The sequence below is a fragment of the Anas acuta genome, chromosome 1 (genome assembly GCF_963932015.1).
Source record: "Anas acuta chromosome 1, bAnaAcu1.1, whole genome shotgun sequence".
NCBI lineage: Eukaryota > Metazoa > Chordata > Aves > Anseriformes > Anatidae > Anas > Anas acuta.
This window is the reverse complement of record NC_088979.1, coordinates 161,400,293-161,422,775: the sequence shown is the minus strand read 5'-3', so window position 1 is coordinate 161,422,775 and position 22,483 is coordinate 161,400,293.

The window sequence follows — 22,483 nt, the reverse complement described above, 5'->3', positions numbered from 1 at the left end:
GAAGGAAGGAGGGAGGGAGTGTTACAGGAACTGTTCCTGCATTTATTTGACCTCTCTTACACTATACATAATCCTAGGGAAGGAAAAATCCACGTGGTATTGAAGAATCCCTGTTTAATCATTCTTTTATTTGTAGACATCAATGCTGGCAGTAATTTCATGATAGCCAGGCAGAGACTGCGGATCTAGATAGGGGAGAGGGAGGAGGAGAGACAGAACAAATGACATGGGGAGAACAAGAGGCAGCGTGAGCAAGTAAAACACGTGTGCACATGGACTGGGGGATTTTCGGCAGCAAGTCTCCTTTCGCTAAAGCCCCTGCAGCCCTTACTCAGCATAATGCGGCCAGTCGAGTGCATACGATGCTTTTAAAAGTCTCAGGCAGCTCTTTCATTAAAAACTTGACCGCGAGGCTGGGTTATAAATAATTTGATATTAAACACACACGTCAAAGAAAAGGGTGGGGAGGGAGGGAGGGAGATTGTTTCCAAGCCACAGAATAATTATTCGGGTGTATAATTTTAGCTTCAAGCTTCTCAGGGATGAAGAGGCAGCACAGGGTGAGGGGCTGGTGAAGAGTAATGGTTTCAATATCAGGCTAGGATGCGTTGGTGCTGGCTGAAGCACAAGGTGGGGCTGCCAGCTGGCTGAGGTGCTCCTGCGTAATGCATGGGCAGAGGCTCTGCTGCCCAAGTTCTATAGGATGTGCTTGAAAATAGGTGTTTGGGCTTTCACTCAGTGCCACGAATATGCATTTTGTGCCCTTGCACCCACCCTGAACACACACGGAACTAACATCTGCCTCTAGCATACGTGTATGCATCTACATGCTACTGCTGCTAAAGGAGACTCTTCCAGCCAGGAGTGCTGATGCCCAGGGCTGTGCATCACAAGAGGGTTTCTGTGGGGTCCAACACAGCATGTGCAGAAGGGCTACCTACTGCTGTTGCTTTAGGTTGAGAGCCCCCAAGGCTGTCACAGCTTCTCCTTTGCCCCGGGCATATGTGCTCACCCACACACCACCCATTTTCAGAGGTTCCTTCATGCCTAGGGCACTGGTCTGTCCCCTGTGTGCAGCCCCATGGTGCACATATGTACTTCTCTTCATTCCCCAGGGCAGGGCTCCTCTTAGCCCATGCCATCCATTGCCATCTTGGCTCCATGCTTGCCTCAGTGCTGCTTCATGTACCAGCTCTGAGCTTTTCTTCACCCTCTTTCCCCCAGGCCAACCTCTCTGGCACTGCAAGAGCCAGAAGCCTCAGCCCCAAAGGAGGGACCAAAACCCCTCCAAGGCTGGGCAGGCTGTGGCTTGGGTGACCTCCCCTGGAGATGGCACCGAACTGCGTCTACCTTGTGCTAAGAAAAAGGGCCCTAGCTGGAGGCTCGGTTCCTTTTTGGGTTCTTGGTGCTCTGTTTTGTCCCAAAAGCACATAAACCAGGGGTTCCCAGTGCACCCTATGCAGACCTGCACCTCAGCATGTGATGCACATGAGCCCCTCAGTTCTCTCATGAGCTATCTCAGTTCTCTCATTTCAGCCCTGCAGGGTTTGAAACTCCTGTCATGCCTAAACCTCCTTAGTTGTATTGGGGACTGGCCACATCACCTATCAGGAGAGAAAGGTTCTTGGTCTGACCTGGGGATCTCCCAGCCATGGTGCAACCAGGCTCTGTCCCATCTCTGCCCTGGGACATAACTGCTCTGTCTGTGTAGATTCCTCCTTGTCTCCCACCACCGCAGTAGATGAGCCATGGAGAAAGCCAGGCTACAAGTGTTAAAACCCCTCCTGGGAGCCAGAGCCACAGTGTGAGTCTGTGGGGAAGGAGACAGGCAGCTAGGATGATGAGCAGCATTTGACTTCAGCTGGAGGAGGGAGAAAACGCCACAGGATTTGAAGATAGCATCCACTGTGGTACTCTCCAAGAGGGTTTTGTGTCACCAGCATGTACAGAGCAGATGATGTGGTGTCACCCTGCCTTTTCATCCTGGTCCCCACCAGATGAGGTTGCTGCAGCGTTGCATCTCCCCTATACCAGATGGGGCTTCTTGCGGGGAACAGCTCCCAGCCACGTTCTGTCCACTGCCTCCCAGCCGTTTGAGCAGCTGCTTTCTCCTGTGCAGCCCAGAGCACTGGGTGCACGGTTACCTTAGAAACTGCTTTTTCTCTTCCTCCTCCTGTGGCTTTGCACAAGTTACGCAGTGGGTAGCAGGAGGCATGCAGGCTTCAGCCTCAGGCTGGAGAAAAGACCCAGTGCTCTGCAGAGTGGTTTTATCCCCACGAGTGAGGGGGTTCCCAGCTCTTCTGACTGGGTGAAAGGCCCTGATGTTCTGCTGACAGTGTTCTGAGGTGGCAATGTGGAGAAGGAGGATGATCTTTGGGGTGACTGACACAATGTTAGGTTGTGGATGCTCTTGTTTCAAAGGCAAGCATTTATAGCTTGGGGCAGGCATTTTTAACCAAATTTGGATTCACTGAATAAATAAATACACTACACTTTACATGAAATAAACCTGACTCATACATTTTCCAACATGGAAACACTTTCCTCTCTTGTCTGAAAGCACTGAGGCTGTAAGATGGTACTTGGGAAGGGCTCAGATTTGCTCTCTCAAAATGGCATTGGGAAATCTGGGACTGAGTAAGGTATTCAGTCCTTATTACCTCTTGACAGTCTGTTTCTTAAACCCCTTTTTAGGGGGAGGCAATAGCAATAGGTCTCACCCTCTAAAGTAGGCTCATGAATCTCTGGATGGTTTATAGGCAGGAGAAAGAATCCATATCAGGCTACTAATGAATAGCTAAAGGCATTCTCAGCAGGAGAGAAAAAAGGAATGAAAACCAGTGAACACTTGATCTACATTCCTCACTAATTTCATACTGGAGTCACCTTATCGTTTTTACAAAATGGATGAATAAGTAAAGAGAGCTGAAGTTCATCTTCTTCTGTACTGACATTCTTGTTCTACATCCATCTAAAACCTAGGCCCAATAGCAAGTGTTTATTACCATCACTTTTTATTTATTTATTTATTTATTTTTATTTTCCAAGTGGCTCATTCACTCATGGGCTTGGGAATAGGTGTCAGCAGATTTTGAGGAGGGACAAGCAGGGTGGTGTTATTTTCTGGAGTGCCTCTTGACGTGTACGGACAGCTTGTGGTAGGCAAACTGCAGGGAGGCAAGCATTACACCGGGGAATGGCTTTTCCTTGGGTGCTCTGTGGATGCAGCGGAGCTGTTTGTTTTTGCAGTGTGGGATTTTGTGTTTGCTTTGTGGGTGTTCTTACCCCAGTCCCCTTAAGCAGATTTCTGCTTCTCCATCTTAGCTGCGTGTGGCTTCAATTATGCTGAGTGTTTGTGTGTCTGTGTGCAGGGAAAGGCTCCGAATCATTACTGTGAAATGTGTTTGATCTCCTCTCGCCTTCCCATTTGAAATGGAAATTGCTGCATTCGTCGGTTTGTCAGGTCCCCAAGTAATCATCCCACCAGATCCTCCAGCAGCCTCCCTCCCCCTCTGCCACTCGGGAGACCTAATGTCCAGCCCACTCCACCTCAGCGAGAGGCTTCTTTGCCTTTCTGCCAGTGTCATTTTGATCTGTCTGATAGTTTCTTCTTGCTCTACTCATTGCCAATGAGTTCCTCTATTCAGTGATCCCCCCCCCCTTTTTTTTTGTGCTCCTTCTGCCCTTCAGGGCTTGCTTAGCTCTGACACCCCTCAGAGCAGAAAGACTCGCAATTTCCTTCCTTTAGGCTGTGAATACTCCTCAGGGCTGAGTGAAGGAATAAGAGAACACATAAGTCCTTCTACTGAGGTCTTCTCTTTCCCTGCATCGTGTGGGTGGGAGGGGAGGGTTAGTCAGCCATCTGGAGGGCACCCAGTGAGGCAATGGCAGAGAGCAGCAGCGGGGAGGTAGGAATGGCTACCAGGCATCAGTAGTGTGGGACACTGAGGTACTGTGTTCACTCCAGGATGCCGAAGCTAGTGCAGATAAATGCAGGTAAGTATTTGAAGAACGAACCCGATCCCCAGACTTGCTGCTGTTGGTGTGCTCAGGGTGGAAGGTCTAATCCAGCTCATGAACCTCACATTCCCATGTCCATCCCATTCCTCCCATGGGGAAGCTCTGCCAAGGGGTGTGCATTGCCCACTCCTCCTCCGCCCACTCTGGTGTGTGGCTGCACAGACAGCCCAGGACCTCTACCCTTGACATTGACCTTTGATTCCTGCCTCTCACTTGCTATCATGGACTTCTCTTAAGAGCTTCCAGCAGTATACTGCTGTGTTCATCTCCAGTAGGGACACTTCTGGTGTGACAGGATGCAGGTGGTTCCTTGACCACCTTGGATGAAGGTGGTGGTTGATCATTCATCTTCTTCTGTGCCTTTCTGTCTTTCAGCCAGAAACTGGCACCAGCAGACCCTGAAGGCAGACCAGGCCAATTACTTTATTCTTCTAGCTCAGGAGCATGGAGAAGATGCTTTTCTGTGTTAATCTCTCCCCCTCAGGCAACCTTTCAAAAGAGTCCTCCTGCCACAGCTGCAAGCCAAGAGCAGAGAATGGGTTTGGGGAGCAGCGAATTAGAGCTCAGTTTCTCCCTTTAACATTTTATGAAAGAAGGAACTGTCATGATATTTGAAAACATCTAATATGAAACAGTTTCTCAGTTTCTGTAGGAGTGTGCAATCCTTTATCCCCCTCTGACCCTGGTGTCATCTCCTTCCCATCCCATTCACCTCTTTGCTTGTCCCTCACTAATATGTTCCCCTTCTTTCTCCTTGCAGCTGTCACCCCTTCGCCAGCTGGGGCTGTGTTCTGCAGTATCCACGGCTCCTATGGCGAGGGAGAGACCAGGGGATGGTGCACAGGCACCCCGAGGTCCCCATGGCAGTTGGCCTCAGCTCTGCAGCAGGTCCCTGTGCAGGGTTTCCTTGGGCAGGTGTGAGATCACATCTCCCTGTGTCACCTCCACATCAGCAGAGGGGAGCAGCAGCAGGCAGTGCCCTGGGCTTGCAGGCAGAGAGGACGTGGTGCCACCAGCCATCAGCCCCATATTCACCTCCACAGAACATAATTAACGCTGCTGAGGCATGCTCCCTTATCTGAAAGGCTGAAGAAAAATGAGCTGCGGGAAGGGAGAGAGGAGAGAGAGGGAAAAAAAAAAATAAAAAATCCCTCCCCCTGATTTTTGTTTGGCAGCAAGGCAAGCAGCAGACAGACAGCCCAGCATCCTATGGTCCTGGCAGCCCACCCACCCCGTGCTGCATCCCCAGCACTTCTTACAGCCAGGTAGGGTCAGACCCTGATGCCCCTCAGGGGAACAAGGCCAGGTTTGGAGGGTGGGCTGCTGCCCGGTGAAGCATAGTACAACTGCAGCCTCTTCCTGCTGGGAGGCTCTGGCTGCCTGTGTCATTCTCTTTCAGGGACCTCCCCTCCCTCTCTTCCTCCCTTCCAGGACAGCCCCTTCTTTCCTAGGACAGGAGAACCTGTGATACTTGTTACAGGGGACATGAGTTATACAGTTCTCTGAGGAGCACCAGGTGTGGAGATGTTCATGCATGGGTCCTGTCTCCTGCTAACCTCTTCCTGTCTCCTCCTGTCTCCTGCTCTTTATTTCAGGTCTTTGTTTCCCGATCCAAGGACCCCTGAAGCCACAGGGCACCTTCAGTAGCCCCAGGGCCTGGCTGCCTGGCCAGTTCTGTCCCTGTGATGATGAAGCATGACTGGGGAACAGAACAAGGGAAGGGAGGTTGGACTATTTCTGTGGCCGCGTCTTTCACCAGAGCACCTCTTGGCAATGCCTACTGCTCTTGGGGGTTTTCAGAAAATGCTGGGAAGTGGAGGAGTTGCTTTGGTGGGTGTCCACCATTTGATTTCAAGATGCTCAGCCTCTATTTTTGTATATGTTGTCCCCCTTACACATTTGTTCCTCATGGAGGCATTAGATCAGCCTTGGTGTGAGACACTGTAAGATCTGCCATGTGTGTGTTGGGACTTGGACAATCTGGAACTGTTTCCAGCTTTACAACAGGTACCATGTGGGACCCCAGAGGAATTATTTACTCCTTCCAGGTCCAAAGCTCCACAGCTATAAAACTGGCTAAAACTGCAGAGAGGGAAGGATATATGTCATCAGACCTTTGGTGCTCCTGATGGCCCAGGCTATGTGTCATGGGAAGAGAGAATAACTCAGATCTTTCTTGGGGTCATTTCTGCCTCTACCACCTCCCCAGACCTTTTTTTTTTGTGTGTTCCCTTTTCCTTCTCCCATTCTCCTCCTTTTCCTAGCAGCTCTGTCTCTTTACCAGTCTCCACAGCTCTGTGAAGGCAGAGCTTTGGCTGCCCCTTAGCCCACATCTGCTCACCTGGGTGCTGCTCCCTCCCTGGGAGGCTGTGACCTCTGCCATGGGGCTGCCTCTAGCTCATTGCAGTCATGAGCATGTGTCTGCTCTCAGCCTCTCTGGGCTGCACTCTTTCAGGCAGGGTTATTCATTCACGCCCCTAATTAGGCAGGAAGAGTCCAGGCATAGCTCAGCATAGAGGTGGCAAGGAACTGACATTTCCCCCACACAGTCCGCTTTTGTGCACCTTTTGGTGTTCAGTGGGAGAGCAAAGGTGTGACCTGACTGCCAAGCTCAGCCCTTTTCCAGCAATGGGGATGTTCACCTACTTTACATGTAAAAATCTGCATACTGCAGTGCACACAGTGTTGCTTCACTTGCAAGAAGCTTTCCTACTTGGGATGCGCTCCAACTTTTCTGGCTTCCTGATGTAACTGTGTCATTGTACACAAGGATCTACCGCCCATTTCTAGCAAAGTCACTGGCCTACAGATGGTTTATCTTCTTTTTGAAAGACTATGGTCATTTGGCTTCCCTTTTCCGTAGTTTTGCATGCTCTTTCTGTTGGTTTCCTCCTCCAGTGGCAGCATGGGGTGCTGGTCGTCTCTTCTCCACCATGCCTGCTACAGGATGGGGCTGAGCACCTGAACGGCTGAGCCTCAGCCGTGGCACTCTGGGTTGTGGCACTGTGTGCCTCTCCGGGAGGTCATCAGCCAGCGAGTGCCTCTCTCTGCTCCTGCATTCGCTGTGTCACGCTTCTCAGCTGGATTCACAGCAGCCTGCTTCGGGCTGCTCCTCCAGTCCAAACCAGGCCTGATAATTGATGCAGTAATCCTCTGGATTCCCTCATTAACAGCCGTTAATGGCCAGCATGTTAGCAATGAGCACTGTGAGCAGGACCAATTCAATTAAGCCTCTAATAAACCCATTGTAAACGGCAATAACCACAGAGTTCAAAGGCAGGATTACGGAAACTTTTCGCAATGGTTTGTGACAGCAGACAGGGTGTAGGACTGTCTCTGATTAATTGGCTGCAAAGGGCTGAATGACTTTCTCAGAAACCCTTTGCACCACAGGCTGGCTGGCAGGAGAGGACCACCAGAGGAAGGTGGCAGGAGAGACTGTAATTGCTGCATAAACTCCACATCTTCTGTCCTGCTCCCAAGCCAGGCAACACCGGGCTCCAATATACCCATTACCCTACCCTTTCTCATTCAGCCACGGGCCCAAACTGATTTGCCCAATCCCAATGTCTTTATCTTCCCATCTCTACACTCCAATGACACTTGCATCGTGTCCTCTGGTAGTCGTGTCCCTTCGCTCCCAGGTCTTCATCCCTCTTTGCCAGCACAGCAAGACTCGGTGCTGGCTGGCAGCTCCCTTCGTTACAGCTGGGCGGTTGTAGATAGTGGAGAACAGAGGTGACTCTGTGAATTATTCAAGAGCACATCATGGTTTCCTTGCACACTTAATTTGAAATGATTTGGTGTGTGATTTCTATAGATAATTTGTGACCTGTCACTCATCCAGAAAGACTTTGCATTGAGCAAGGCTAGGCAGAACTGCTTCACTGAAAACTTCATCTTGAAGGCTGGGGGTTTTGTTTGTCTGTTGTCTTCCTATTCCCTGGATAAAAGTTGAATGAATTTTGTGAAATTCTTGTTGAGAGGATGTAGGAAAAGAAAACTTCAAGATGAAAAATATTTAAATTCAGAAAATGCTGGAATCACATTTGAAAATATGATTTTTGAATATAGATTCTTCACTTCTTTTTTTCACATTATTTTTTGATGTGAAGATTACATGTGCTGACATCATAGTACATTTAAAAGCTATAAAAGGTAATATAAAACTGGAAAATGAAATCAAATTGAAATATGAGAACTGAAAACATAATTTTGAAATGTTTAAATAATTGAAACATTACCAAGTTCTACTTTTTGAGAACCATTGGCATATTCATTTCAATTTCTAATTGTTGTAATTAATTTCATTCAGTGTTTGAGCTGATTAGACTGGACAGGTAGGTCACTTAATAGGTCTTTGTTCTCTTGTTGGATGTAATTCCTGGAATCAGGTTTCTCATGCAAATTCTGGCTACAGTAAGTCTGAAATCTCTCTTCTCATGTCTCCTGTAGGACTCATTTAAACGTTGCTGCTTCTGCAAACACATGCACGAGTGAACTGATTTCCCTGAAACCTGGTGAAAATGACCATAGATAGGGTACTAATGTGCAAGATGATTTTGTAATTGAAATGAACGATTCCAGCTGAGTATCACTTGCCTTTATTTATTTATTTTTTCATGTTTTCCTTTGGTTTTACCACCACCTGGTTCACCTCCAGACTTTGCAACACCTTGTGGTGGATACTTCTTACGTGAACTGAGAGTCAGAGCTCAGCCACACATGGAGACAGCCCAGGGCCACATGCACCACATGCTTGCACCTGGGCAATCCGCTGGCTCACAACCATGTTTGCTGAAGCAGAAGATCACATCTGAATTTGTGAGGTTTAAAAAGTAGGGTTTTCCCAGCTGGCCTAAAGGTGAGTTGAGCAGGAGGAGCTGTTAGCAATGTAGAAGAGTAGATGGGCTTGATCTGCAATTAATCTCAAGTGCTTCTGAATCAATTCAACACTTGCCCATGCTAGCTCAGGGATCACAATACCTGTGATAGGCATGGGATGGGAATGCCTTATCATGCAGTTTTCCTTTCTGGTGTGATAGTACAGTCTCCTTCCATGAATAACTCCCAGTATCTAGAGAGAGGTAGGAAGAGCTGTTAGCTCTTGGTGATCCTGCGCTGGGTGGGATTTCTGAGGTAATGGCTTTCTGCAATGTGTTCCCAGAAGAATTCATCTACCATGCTTCTGACTCAGCCCAGGAGTAACAGCAATCTGCTATCCTCTGCTGGTAATGCCATGAAGAACACTTTTAAGTTAAGAGTCCCTTTTTATTATCATATGTAACAAACAAGAAAAAAAGAGAAGAGAGGAAAGGAAAGAAAGAAAGCAGGTCCAAGTCTGGCACTGGGGGCCTTGGTTCCACTCATTACAACACTTATAGCCATGTGTAATTCTCCTTACTTCACTCATATGCGAAAGTGAATCTCTCAGTCTCTCATACATGTATGCTCTCTTATCCTCTTTCTTTGTCTTCTCCTGATGCTCTCAGAGACATCTGTCTGTACTCAGTCACTCTTGCTGCACGTTTCTTTAAATTGATATTGGAAAATCTTCCAGACTGTTAGAGTCACCTTTGTCAGAGGAATTCCTGGGGATATAGCCCCCATATGATGCAACTGAGAGTTGCTAAATTAACAAAAGAGCAACTAAAAATATGATTCTTTGTTCCTTGTAGAAATCTTGTTTTACCAGCAAATATTTTTAAGGAACTCTATAAAAATATGTGCTTGTACATTTGAGGTCTTCAATTTTATTTTTTGTCAAATAAGACTGAATTTATGAATATGGTTATCTGTGTGTGTCTCATTAGGAATCTGCACTAATCTGAATTAACTTGTGTGCTAGCTACTCTGCCACCTTGGAGATCCTAAAAGGGTATGCACTATTTGAACTAATTTCACCAAATTGGTTTAATTCTTGTTTGTCTCTTAGTCACAATCCAAAGCCCTATCCATAATACACAGGAGGGAGGGCTGCAGTGGTAAGAGAAGTACTGTTTGGGTTGGAAAAGCCCAGCTTGCCTTGCTCACCCCAGGAGGATGGTTTGGATGCTGCACACCAGTATCAGAAATCAGGGCAAAATGCATCAGAGGGCCAGGCAGGAGAGGGCAAAGCATGAGGAAGCATTTCTTTCTTAAATTATACCCTTGTAGTGCATGTCAGCAGGGACAATGCTGAATAACTGAGCAGTAACCTTGCTTCTGGGTGCCTGTCGCCACCTCCAGCTACTGTCATGTCTTTTTTCCTTTTCCCTGCCCCTCACTTCCTGTACCCTTTTGTTCTCTTAATTCTTGCATATGAAGAACACCACAGCATTCATATGTAAATTGCACAGAGCACTGCAAGAGGGAGGGTGTCTGAAGGAGAAATCTATGCCATGCTCCTCCCTTGCATTTTCGGCTCCCAGGTGGGCTCCTCTCCCCCGGTCTCTGAGAGAGAAAGCACAGAGAACACTGTGAGCTCTGTGCATGGCCTCCTCCTGCAGCTCCTCAGCACCTCTGTCTGCGTGGTCCCCATGTCCATGGATGGCAATTAAAGTTGGATTTCTCTCAGTGCCTGCAGAGCACTGGTGGTCTATACAAATGTACCACCCAGCACTGGAGTCACCCCAATAATGTATCTAGCACAGTCCTCAGCACCAAATTGGTTCCGTCCCCTTGACACAACGGTGGTGATTGTGATAGTGCTGTTGATTGCATAGGTCTCTGACAGATGGAAAAGTCATGTATAGACACACACATGGAGTGATTCACCTTTCTCCATCCCTCCCCCCCCCAAAAAAAAAAAAGGATTTTCAGAAGTCTCCCTGAGGGAACTGGAAACAGAATTTCTTCACGTGTAGGCAGCATGCTGTCAGATTTTTGTCAGTTTCATTCACTCCCTAGATAGGTTACCAGGGACTGAGAGCTACTGCTCTTCTCTTCCCTGTAATCTCTTAGCTGGATAATCAGCCCCAAAATCAATGATTTCTGCCATGCAAGTCAGTGGAGCAAAGCCATGTAGCTCAGCCTGAAAGAATGGACATCTACCTGGACAGATTTCCCATTCTGCTGGGTGCTGACGCATTTATTCTCACCACACTTTTCAGTCCAGATTTAGCTTATTCAGCCATAGCAACCCAGCTGTCTGGGACCTGAGCCGTGTTCTCTCCCAGGCTGCATGTGACGTCTCCCCACTGCTCTTCTTCCCGTCACCCCGTGCTGAGGAGCAGGCTCTGAATCTGGCACAGGTGAAGGGAGGGATGGACAGTTTTCCTCTGAACTACTCACCCCTTCAGTCACTGTTGACAGGGTGCCTGTGCTGAAATATCAATGCAGCTGGTTAGAGACACTCTAGAGACACTTTTGTGAGTGCAAGGGATGTCTGTGTGATACCAAGGGTGTATTGTTCCGTGAGGACACCCAGCCCCTTCCAAGGCTCTCCCAAAAAAGTGTTAGCCCATGCTGAAGCACTGCAGGGGTAAGGGGTGTAGCAGCTCCAGGCAGACCTGGGGTACCATGGTGGGATACACTGGGCACTAACTGTGCTCAGAGTTTGACAGGGCCAGAGTAGGACAGTGAAGACACAGAAGACCACGATGGGATGTGGAAGGCCCCTTGCCACACCACAGCTTGGTGACTGGCCCTTTACATACTCTTAGACTGAGTCCAACACCAAAGGGCAGTGCTGTCTATGCCCCAAGTGAATTCAACCTGACTTTGACAAAACCATCCTGTTCTGTGGCATCCTAGTAAGTGGCATTGAAAGTGGAAAAGATCTGGGTTCCTTGACTGGGATGTCCTCTGTGAAACAGTGACCTCCATTTGTCTACAGGTACCACCTCATCTTTTTAAATGTTTGTTCCTCCCATCTTAATTCTGCCCAGAGACCCTGAAAGAAATGCTTCAGAGCTGGAAAAATGTTAAAGGGTGAAGGCTTATGTTGGCACCAGAAATGTTGTAGAAAGCTGTTTGGGTTGGTGGCATAAATGTATTCCCTGGGAAACTGAAAAGCCAGCAACAAAACATTTTAGGCAGAGACTGTAGAAGGGTGCATACTTGCATTTGAGCATTAACTCATCAAGAAGAAAATCAAGGTCCAGCTCCTCCATCTTCCCTCTATGCCCAGTTACGTTCTGTGCTCTGCTGTTGTTTCTTGAGGTTTTAGCCCCAGGAGTAGTCTATTTAGGAGGGAAGGAAGATCAAGTGGTCATATTTGCAATCCCTGTGGGGCTGAAGGCAGCCGATACAGCTGGATGCAGGGATGGGGCTGACCTGCCTCTGGTTACACTGAGAGCAAGGGATGGGAGTCTTTCAGGAAAATGTGATCCTTAGCACTGGCAGGTATATGAAATGCCCATCCATTAGGAAAGAAGTAGCAGCTTTATGCTTTTGATGTCAGCTACTGATTTACAGTGATTTATATCAACAGCTACAACCTGTATTTACATAGTATTCCTCACAGGACTGTCAGAGCTCTTTACAGGAGAGAAAAAAAATGGTCTTAGGTTAAAATCACAAGCCCTGCAACAGGGGAGAGACAGGTTCTTGCCAGAACTCTACCAAAGCCTTCCTGCATCCATTTCGAAAGGCTGTTTTAAGCTTAGCCCTTTATGCCTGTGTTTCCCCAGCTTTGAAATGGGGACAATAATGCATTTCATCTTCACACGGAGGGGTGGGCGATGTGAAATTTAATGAGATGTGCTCAAAAAAGAAAAAAAAATGCTTGAAGATCCTGCAATTGAGAATGCTAGGTAACTGCATGACTCCCAGCAATGGCATCCCTGGGTGAAAGAGTACACTAAAATTTTTAGCAATCCTGGCTTTCTCTGTGTCTGTCTACAACAAACAGACATTCTGTCTCAGGTTGGATTAGACAGGAGCGCCCAGGCCAGGAGGCACTCCTGCAATAGCTGCCGTACATGTGCCCTGCTGTTTAAGCAAGTGAAAAAGAACGTGGCGGGGTTAAAATCCACGCGACAAAGACAGAGCTGTCAGGGACCCTGTATAGCTATGATTTCTGCCCAGAAAGGTACATGCATTCCTAACAACCCTCTGCCTGCAGAGTACAAATCCACTGTCAGAGCCTGGGACCTAAGAGTCACTGCTGCTGCACCAGCAACAGACCAGGCCGCGTGTCAAGGGGCTGAAGAGTGGGGTAGGCCTGGGTGGCTCACGGGGAGTGAAGGGGCTATGCCTGGCCAGAGAGGAAGCTCTCTTCTAATTTCAGGATGACAGAAAAAAGCAGTGCAGGAAGAACCAATGTGTCCAGCTCAGCAGATCCCCCTTTATATTTCTGTCCAGCTCCTGCCAGCCCAGATGAAATTACTTGTCTGAATCAGCCCTCTTAATTATTTGCTTTGTGCAGTTCTGGGAGAAGTAACCCAGTTTAAGCTACTTGAAACCATTCCATCTTGTTCCAGCTCTTACAGTGGGTAGACAGCTAGTGTCTCCAGACAACAAAGGAAAGGCTGCTGGCTGCAGTGAGAAAGAAGATACATGTTTGGGCCTACAGTGGACTGTGGTGAAGACACGAGTGTCTCATGGGGCTGCATTACTGTGGTATTAGATAATGCTGTTCTGGATGGCGGTTCTCTCCCAGAGCACCATACTGGCACTTGCATCACCAGAGATGATAAACAGATGAAAGACCTTTGATCCATATGTCTTGAATATGGCCACAAGTAAGGAAACATTGATCTGTGATGATGAATGTAATTTCTAAATTAATTGAAGAGAGATAGCATTCTGCCTCTAGCTGTTCCATTTGCATAAGAATGAGGAGATCACCTTAAACAAGAACATAGAGACCCTTATACATAGCGAACTGTGAATAAATAAATAAATAAATAAATAATTAGCTGGAGGTGGGAGAACTGAACAGCCACTGGCAGAACAAAATTAGCTAGTCTGGATCATAGCTGTTATAGAAACAGCAGAGAGAAATGAAAACAGACCTTTTAAGAAAATATAGATTTTTCTCAGGAAAATACACTCATGGAGTACATCTTGCTACATTTCACTTGATTGATAAATGACCTAATAAAACATGCAGCAGTATCTGCCATTAGCTAACTCTGTCCAGCTCTTGGTCTGGCGATAATGCACACGCAATAATTTGTAGAACACTTGAACGTCATCTGGCAAAGATGTTTCCGTCTCCAGTTTCTTCCATAGGACTATTTATGCACACTGAAATGTTTATGTCCACACAAGATGCAGATTTGAAAGACTAATCTCTGGATGCTTCCTGAATAACTTATAATCATCTACAAGCATGTGATTTAGCAAACCTTACTATGCGATGCTGTACATACACTCCTCTATGAAATAGTTCTGTTTTAGCAATTCCTAGCTGAGAGTGATGGACATGGGCAGATGCAATTGTGACCTCCATGGAGTGGCAACACAACGTGCAAACCTTGTGTGTGCTCCCTGCAGGCAGAACTGGGTAGGTGAAGCTCCCCTGCCCTCTAGAAAATCCACATCTAGCACGTTTAGGAGCAGGCTTTATAACAGAGTCCATATGTTGCAGCCTCCCTTGGCAACGCTTTCCCTGAAACAATTTCTTGAACGCATGCTCAGCAGGAGTCCTGGGTGTGTTTGTCTCATGTAATGCCTGTGACAAACCTCTGAGCTGAACCCTGGCATCTGTGATGGACCTAAATTCAGGGCTAGTCTTGGCTTTTGCTGGGCAATGTGTTACTTAAGCAGACCAAGGTCACAGCTAGCAGCAGAGCTTAGGATCTACTGCTTCCCAGCTCTGTGCTCAGTTCTTTCTCCAGCTTCTGTCCCTCCATGCACACGCACAGCCTCTCACTTCATGTCTAAACTTTGATAAAACTATTCCTGGCTCCCAAACAGGCAAATTTCATAGAGATGGGGTAGGGAAAAAAAAAAAAAAAAAGAAAAAAAAACAAGAAACAATTTATATTATTTCATGGCAAAGGTTTGCTCAGCTCTTCTTCTGACTATGACTAAGAATATTTCATACTCAAATAATCCATCACACTTAATGCTGTTAACTTTTCAATACCAAGTATACAACCCACAGAATATACAAAAAACGCAGAACCCTTCTGGGATTCTTTATCATCACTGCAACAAATACAGAAGAGACTTGTCCTCCTGGTGAAAGGCATTTAAATCATGTGATCACCTAAAGTCCTTCCATCCCTTTTCAGGCCAAGAAAGAGAAAAACTAATTCACAGATGAGGCAAATCCTTATTGTTTCTCTTGTTTTTTGGTGCTTCTGGGGTGTTTTTTTTTTTTTTGTTTTTTTTTTTTTTTTTTTTTTTTCTGAATAAGGGGGGTATTAACCATCTTGGAGAGGTGATCTGAGGAGGATGATATAAAGGGAAGCAGTACAGCAGTAGGTGGCCCTTCAGTTGATGCCGTCATGAAGCTAGTTTGTTCTAGAGTTTGTCCATTGCTGCAGTCTCCTGCAGCCATGTGAGGGAGCCCCATGGGAGGCTGCTCTGGGCCCTGCACAGCTAATATCTTGGCAGTCTTTTGTTGCTGTATCTCCAATGGCTCAGAGCTTGGGCAAGAGGGAAGAAAGGGAAGCTGCAGTGCTGGCTGCAGCTATTTGGTTGAAGAAACTACTGATGGTGTCTACCCATTCATCCCAAGCTCTCTGATCCATTGTTGCTGTAACCGTGTGTGTGTGTACACATGCACTTACTGCTTAACCTGCTCCTGGGCTGGGGAGGCAAATCTCATGACTCTGTTTGGTTGTGCTAGTTTATTTTAGCACAGCTGTGCTAAATGTGTTCATGATGTTGGTTTGCTGGAAAGGATGGCAGCTTCTCAGTCTCCCTGAACTGCACCCAGCAAAATGTGTCTGAAGGCAGCCTTTGGGTGCCTACATGTACGTATGGTTTCACTCAAGGCCTGGGGCACACAGATTTGGCTGGGTGAGGATGGCTACTGAGAGATGTGAGCGTCAAAGTTTGCCTGTGAGGAACTAGGGGAGTACATGTTGTGTCCTGACTATGCTAGTAATATAAGCCAAACTTACCCAGTTTAAAGAACTAAAGAGTTAGAATGTTAAGCTGAAAGGAGTTTCAGGATTTTCTTAAGTGCGAATAGTCCTGGAATCTGTAGCTGGTGTGCAGCTCATCTCTGCCAACTGTGGTGATTCATCCAGCAGATCCTATATGTAGGAAACCCAGACATTTCTTGAGAATGCCAAAAACTCACTGTGCACTTACTACAGGTCTGAGTGCAAATCCTGGATACCCAGCCTTACCTCAAAAAAAAAAAAAAAAGGAAAAAAAAAAAGTGCATTTTGCTAGCACAATCTCTCCCAAGGGCTGACGCCTAGATGACCTTAAATAGATTTAAATAAATATTTGACGTTAAAACAGTCCAGGGGAAGGCTGGTTGCCTGACAGAAGAAGCAGGAGCCTAACTCCTGCCTTGCCCAAACCTCTGCTGCCACAGGCCACTGCTGCCATTTCACTTCTGAAAGGAGCCCAGCAAAGCAGCATTGTTTCCCTCACAGCTGAGGCAAGCAGGTGAGCTAGCTGTACAGGGAGCCAATACCTTGTCCAAGCCTCGCGTGCCTGCTGTAAGGTCACTCTGACATCTACAGGAAGCTCTCAGCTGCTCTAAATGCTGCTCTCCAGGGCAGAGAGGATCTTGATCAGAACTATGAGATTTGCTCGGGAAGAACTTACACCAAGCTGACTCTTGTGTCCTTAGAGAATATTATACTCCCTGATTTAAGTGTCCTGCAACTCTCCCACATAGAAATCCATCTGTGATGCCCATGGATATAGTTTATCCGTAGGCTAAAATTCAGTTCTTGCTGTGAGAGGCCTGACTCCCCAGCAGGCACCCAGCTGAAGGTGAGGTGGGTCACTGGCCATTGCGGCTGCCTGGGCTCCAGTCAGACCCTGAAGGGAAGGGAGCTCTGGTTGGCCTTTGGGTGGCTGTGAAGCACAAGGCAGGAGATGCAGGCATCAAATCCTTTAATCGTATCCTGAATATATATAGATTCCTTTAATTTTCTGGAAATCATGCGCACTCAGTATAATAAAACCTGCAAGATCTACTTGAAACACTGGATGTCTGGAGTTAATCTGAGCATTGAAATAGCAGTCTCTGTGTTTATTACAAGCATTGGGAGCAGCAGCAGCACTTAAGCTTCCAAAATTGTTAAATGCAAACTGTTAGGTAAATGGAATGAAGAATGCTCTAGGCCATCCAAGTGAGCATCACTTTAGGGCACTGACAATTAAACTGTTGCAAGTTTAAAATCTTATTGTCAGCCTTAGAATAAAAAGGGAGATGTACTTTGGTAGCCCTTTCTGCGAAATGTGTATTGAGGTCTGGCTCTTTACCTCAGTAAAGGTAAAGGTCTAAGTAAAGACATTTTCAGGATCCTGTTGTGTTAAACCTTCTTCTCATCCTGCATAAAAGATGACCCTTTTCACTTTCTTGCTTTCTCAGAGCAAGTATAAAAGCTGCCAGCTCAGGTGCCCGCTGCAGGGGAGGGGGAAAGAGTCACGAACAGGAACCAGAACAGCTGATACAAATTACCTTTCAAATTGGAGCAAATGCTCCCAGAAATGTCACCTATTAAAAGATCAACTAATAACTTCCTCCTGCAGTCCAAATAGATTGACTAAAAAAAAAATAAATAAATAAATAAAAAATGATGGAAGTCTTCATAACCACCCCCCTCCCCCCTTTATTTTTGTTGAGCTTTGCAATTTGATGTTTGTCAGTTTTGTACTTTTTACAATTGATGAGGCTCTGAGTAATATTTATTACAAAATCTGCTGCATCCTTTTGGAAATTTGGACCTTTAAGAGCTGAGAACAGACATGTGACTTGTTCCCCTTGCCAAATCAAATATGAGAACCATAACAGATAGCCAGAGACCGCTGGATGCTAGGGGTGGGGGGTGCTTTGCTGATTCTTCGCCTGCTGACTTGGTATATGTTTAATTTGAAAAATGCAGTAAGCCTTACAGGCCCTCTAGAGCCTGAAAGAGCAGTATGGTTTTGATGAGGTCACGCTTAACACAGTGTATGTTATTCCTACCGCTTCCAAAATGAACATCCTTTGGCTGCAAAAGCTCTAAAATAAGTATGGTTTGACTGCATCCTAATGGGTAGATTTCATTTTCTTTGAGTGACTCCTGATCACTTTTCAAAGTCATGTGTGTAATCACTGTGAAACCTACAATTTTCATAATTATAAATATTGTCTATTTTAAGGTTTATGGAATCTTCCTATCACACATTTCTTGTTTTCCCAGTTAACTCCTGATGATACCAGCTGCAAACACGGAAGGTCTACACCTTGTTGGCATGAGCAAGGATCTCATGGGTAAAAAGATATTTTAGCTATGGAAAAAGTCTATCAAAGATGGACTGACTGGTAAAACAAACCTCTGTAATTAGCAGGTCCTTAGAGCTAATGATAGAGAGACCAAGCCCTAAATTAGAGGCTATACAATCCAAAGGTCACTTGATCAGCTATTTGACAGGATTACGTCTCTTCGTGCACCTCTTGATTGCAGCTATAGTTCAGTCTCTTAAAATTTTAGTCATCTGCTTCCTGACTCAGGGCAGCTGCTGCTACGGCTAACGCTGAAGCAGATATGGCTGAACGAGGTCTATCTGCGGTAGGCCAGAACTAGCAAGTCAGGTTTTCCTGTGTAAACCCTTACAGAGTCCATGCAAATCAGCACAGTGAGCAGCAGAGCCTAGCAGGAAGGTGCCAAACAAGAGCGATGTGTTCGTGATATGTCATAACAGAAAGTAGGAAGTTCAGGTAGGCATGTAAGGACAATCAGCGCGTCTACTCAGAAAGTGTGTGGCTCGGCTGAGTAGAGCACCCTTGCTGTGATATCATAGCAGTCTGCATCAACAGCTAATAAGTAAGCTCATTTTCTGTCTGTCCTTATCATCCTTGGCAGAGATCCCAGCTGTGGTGGGCTGGTGCCCTTCAGCTGCTGGTGGAGGAGGGCTTGCTGTTGGGGTTAGACCATCACCCACGTAGCCTGGTTTAAAATTAGCGAGGACGCTTCTGCATGGGTGGCAGTTGCACCTGTGTGTTGCAGTGCAGATGTGCTTGCAATCAGGAGAGGGCTGGAGGGAGACGTGTTTTTCTCCTGTTGCGCAGGAGGATAAGATGAATGGTCGTTTGAACACAGCTACAGCTTTCTGTGTGGGTGAGTTGCTGATGGTGTTTATTTTGAGACACTCCACCTGGGGGAGGAGTAGGACAGCAGAGACTTCTGTCTCCCCCCAAGCAGTGTGCAATGCAAACACTGACAGCAGATGAATTCTTCTGTACTTCTGCCTTGCTACCATCCCTGACATATTATTTGTAGGAAGAGAATTGGTGCACTCTTACAGAAGACCTTCTGCCACCACACTCCATGTACCATGTGAGCCAAGAGCCATATTTCAGGTATTCCAATTGCAGAGCTAATGCAAGTGGCTGTGGTCAAGAGGTAAGGAGATAAAGCCTAAACCTACTTATGCCATGAAAAAACCCACTGTGCTGTCTATTCACCACTACCTGCAGACACCTTGATGCTCTGCTGTTTGTCCCTTAATAGCTGGGTGAAATAAAGCCTTCTCTGCAGGACAGAGACCACTTGCCATAGGGTTTCTGATGTGATATGGACAACAGGTGACGACTAATTCTCCATTGCTCTCTCCAAAGTGTTGTGTTTTTTGTTTGTTTGTTTGTTTGTTTTTCCTAGCTTTCTAATGGTTTATTGCACAACTATTTGACTTTGCTGGGGTACTTCCTGGGACGATCACTTAGCTGTCTCATCTATGACGCCTGAGCTGTCTTATTCTCAAGTTGCTGCTCTTGGTTGACCTGTGGCCAATCTACCAGTCCTGTAAGGCAGATGGCACATTCTGGAGGGCAGCGTGTCACAGGGCATGTCGCCCTCCATCCTGGAGATGAGAACAGAGGTCATACTCCTGGCTGGGGGAGATAATTTTGGCTTATCATCTGGGGAGAAGTAATTGTTTGCCACCACTTTCCCCTCCATATCCTCTCCAATGCAGGAACAAATAATTTGTTCTCCCTCTCTGTAGTGATGTTTCTGCCAGGGGTAGCATAAAAGGGAAATAACAGGGTATATGGAGCCAAGAGGCAACTGAATGTCTGTGCTGTGCCAAGCAAACCAACCCAGTGCAATATATTAGGGGAGGGCTAGAGCCAAGAGCTCTAATTCATAGTGGCTGTGATGCACCGTGTCTCCAAAGGCTGGTACAAAGCCTCCCCTTCCACTGATCAGCCCCCTTCTGTGAACAAAGCAAAGCTCACAAGGCTCTCAGTATTCTCTCCACACAGTTCTTGGGGAGAATAGTTCTTGCTGTGAACATTAAGCCTCAGAGTCAGCTGAATTGAGTCAGGGGGGAGAACAAGGTCATGGCCCTTCTGCTCCCCCTTCTCTGACGTTCCTGGTTGACCGAAACTGTGGAGCAGGATGCTAATAAACCAGCAGTCAGCCATGCCTTTCTGAATAATCATCTGTTCCCATAAATTATCTCTTCCATCTAATATTGGTGATTTCATATAATTAATGCTAGAGATGGAAAGGCTTTGGATTCATGGCCTATAGGAATGCAGGCTCTTGCTATTCAAGTTTCCCCTGCATCTGAAATAACTCTGCCTTGAGAAATTGTTGCCCTGATTTTAGGATTACTGCTGAAATACGATAAAACACTCAAACTGAGTTCCCTGATGTGTGGCAGAGGGGGCTGGCCCGTAAGATCTTTGCTTTCTCCTCTCTGCATTGGTGATGCCTTACACAAGCAAACTGCGCTAATTCCAGAGCAGTGAGAAATCTCACTGGGAAGGACACTGCCTGCCACTCCTGGATAATGGAGACGGAGCAGTTAGACACACACAGGCTTACATAATTTTCCTGACTAAGTGGCTTCCTCTTTGATAATGTATAAATCAGATGTACCTTAAACTGCTGTTCTGTTTTCCTGAAAGCCTGGGCAAAGCTGTGCAAGCTGGAAATAATGATCCCTTGATAAAAAAAAAGGGATCTTAGCTTCTCAGGCAGGGGAGAAATGGTGCTGGTGACATTCTTGTGAAAGGCACAGAGAAAGCCTTTGCAGAGGTTCAGCCGATATCCCTGAAATTAGTTTTGGTTAGTGTGTGGCCTTTGGGTGAAGGGAGAGGACTTTTTTGGAGGGGATGACTCCCATCCCACTGACTTGGTGGGGAGGAGAATATTTGAGTCCAGGGACTGGGAAGCTGCCATTCTGGCTTAGCCACGGCATGGTAACTCTCTCTCTGTCCCCTTCAGTGAATTTCTTCTGATTTTCATCAAAATTCTTGCTACTCTAAAGGGGTGGGTTGGAAATCTGTGGTTGTATGGGTTTAGGGAAACATTAGCTGGTGTGATGAACATCTGGTAGAATGACATATGGGCAGAGATTATACAGTTTCCTACACAATCTCTGTGCAGAAATCGTCATACTTTATCTGTAGAGAGTTGTGTTCTAGAACCAGTAACAAGCCCATAGATCTCATGAGTTTCATTTGTACAATGTGTTACCAGTGGTTATAAAAAGGTTGCAAACTGAAGCCACACAGCTGCATTTGTTGAGCTTCTTTGGGAAACAGGCAGCTCTCACCAGCTTCCTGTACTTGTGTCCAGCATGGAAGCAGCAATTTTTGACAAAGGTGGTGGCACATCTCTCTCTTGTCTCCACTATTTTGCCCCTGCTTGTGGTGTTGACTCTGAGTAAGACAGATGAGGAGACATTTTGACTTGGCTTTTCTGTTTTATTTTGGAAGGCTTAATGTGTCTGTTTTGAATCCTGCTCAAATGTAAACTGTTTGTCTATCTCTACACAGATGTAAAACACAAGACTTTATGGACGTAGAATCTGTTCTTTACAACTCCTTGGGTAGAAGGTATAATCCTCTCTTAAGGATGAGGAAAGACACACAGATAGAGTTTCAATGACTGACTAGAGGCCTAATTATGGGTAGGGAGTAAGCTTCAGATTAAAAATAAGGCTTGAATTCAGCCCCTTAATGAACGCTCCTAGATCTCGCTGCCTCATTTTATGCAGATGTACAAGCAGCATATGTTTTACACAACAGACTCATCATGTTGACTCATCGGAAGGAACAGAAAAGGGAGTGTTTCTGTGTTACCCACTATCTGCCTTTTGCGATGCACTTTCCCTGTCTTTGTACCTTAGATGCCCTCCTTGCTCTGGTCTTGAAGTGTGCTCGTCTTTGTGAAGTGTAGGCTTCCTCGGCAGATAGGAGTCTGTGCAATTACACTTCAAAGGAAGGGGAATAGGTGGGGAGGGGGGAGGAGGGGATCTTGGCAAGGTGGAGCCAGTTATGAAATCTGCCCCCTTGCCCTAGGAATGGTGCAGATGGGAGTGCTGTCAGCCAGCACCAGGACTGTGTTCTGGGCGGAGAAGGGAGCCTACAAATTAGTCTTTTTCTTTCTCTCTCTCTTTT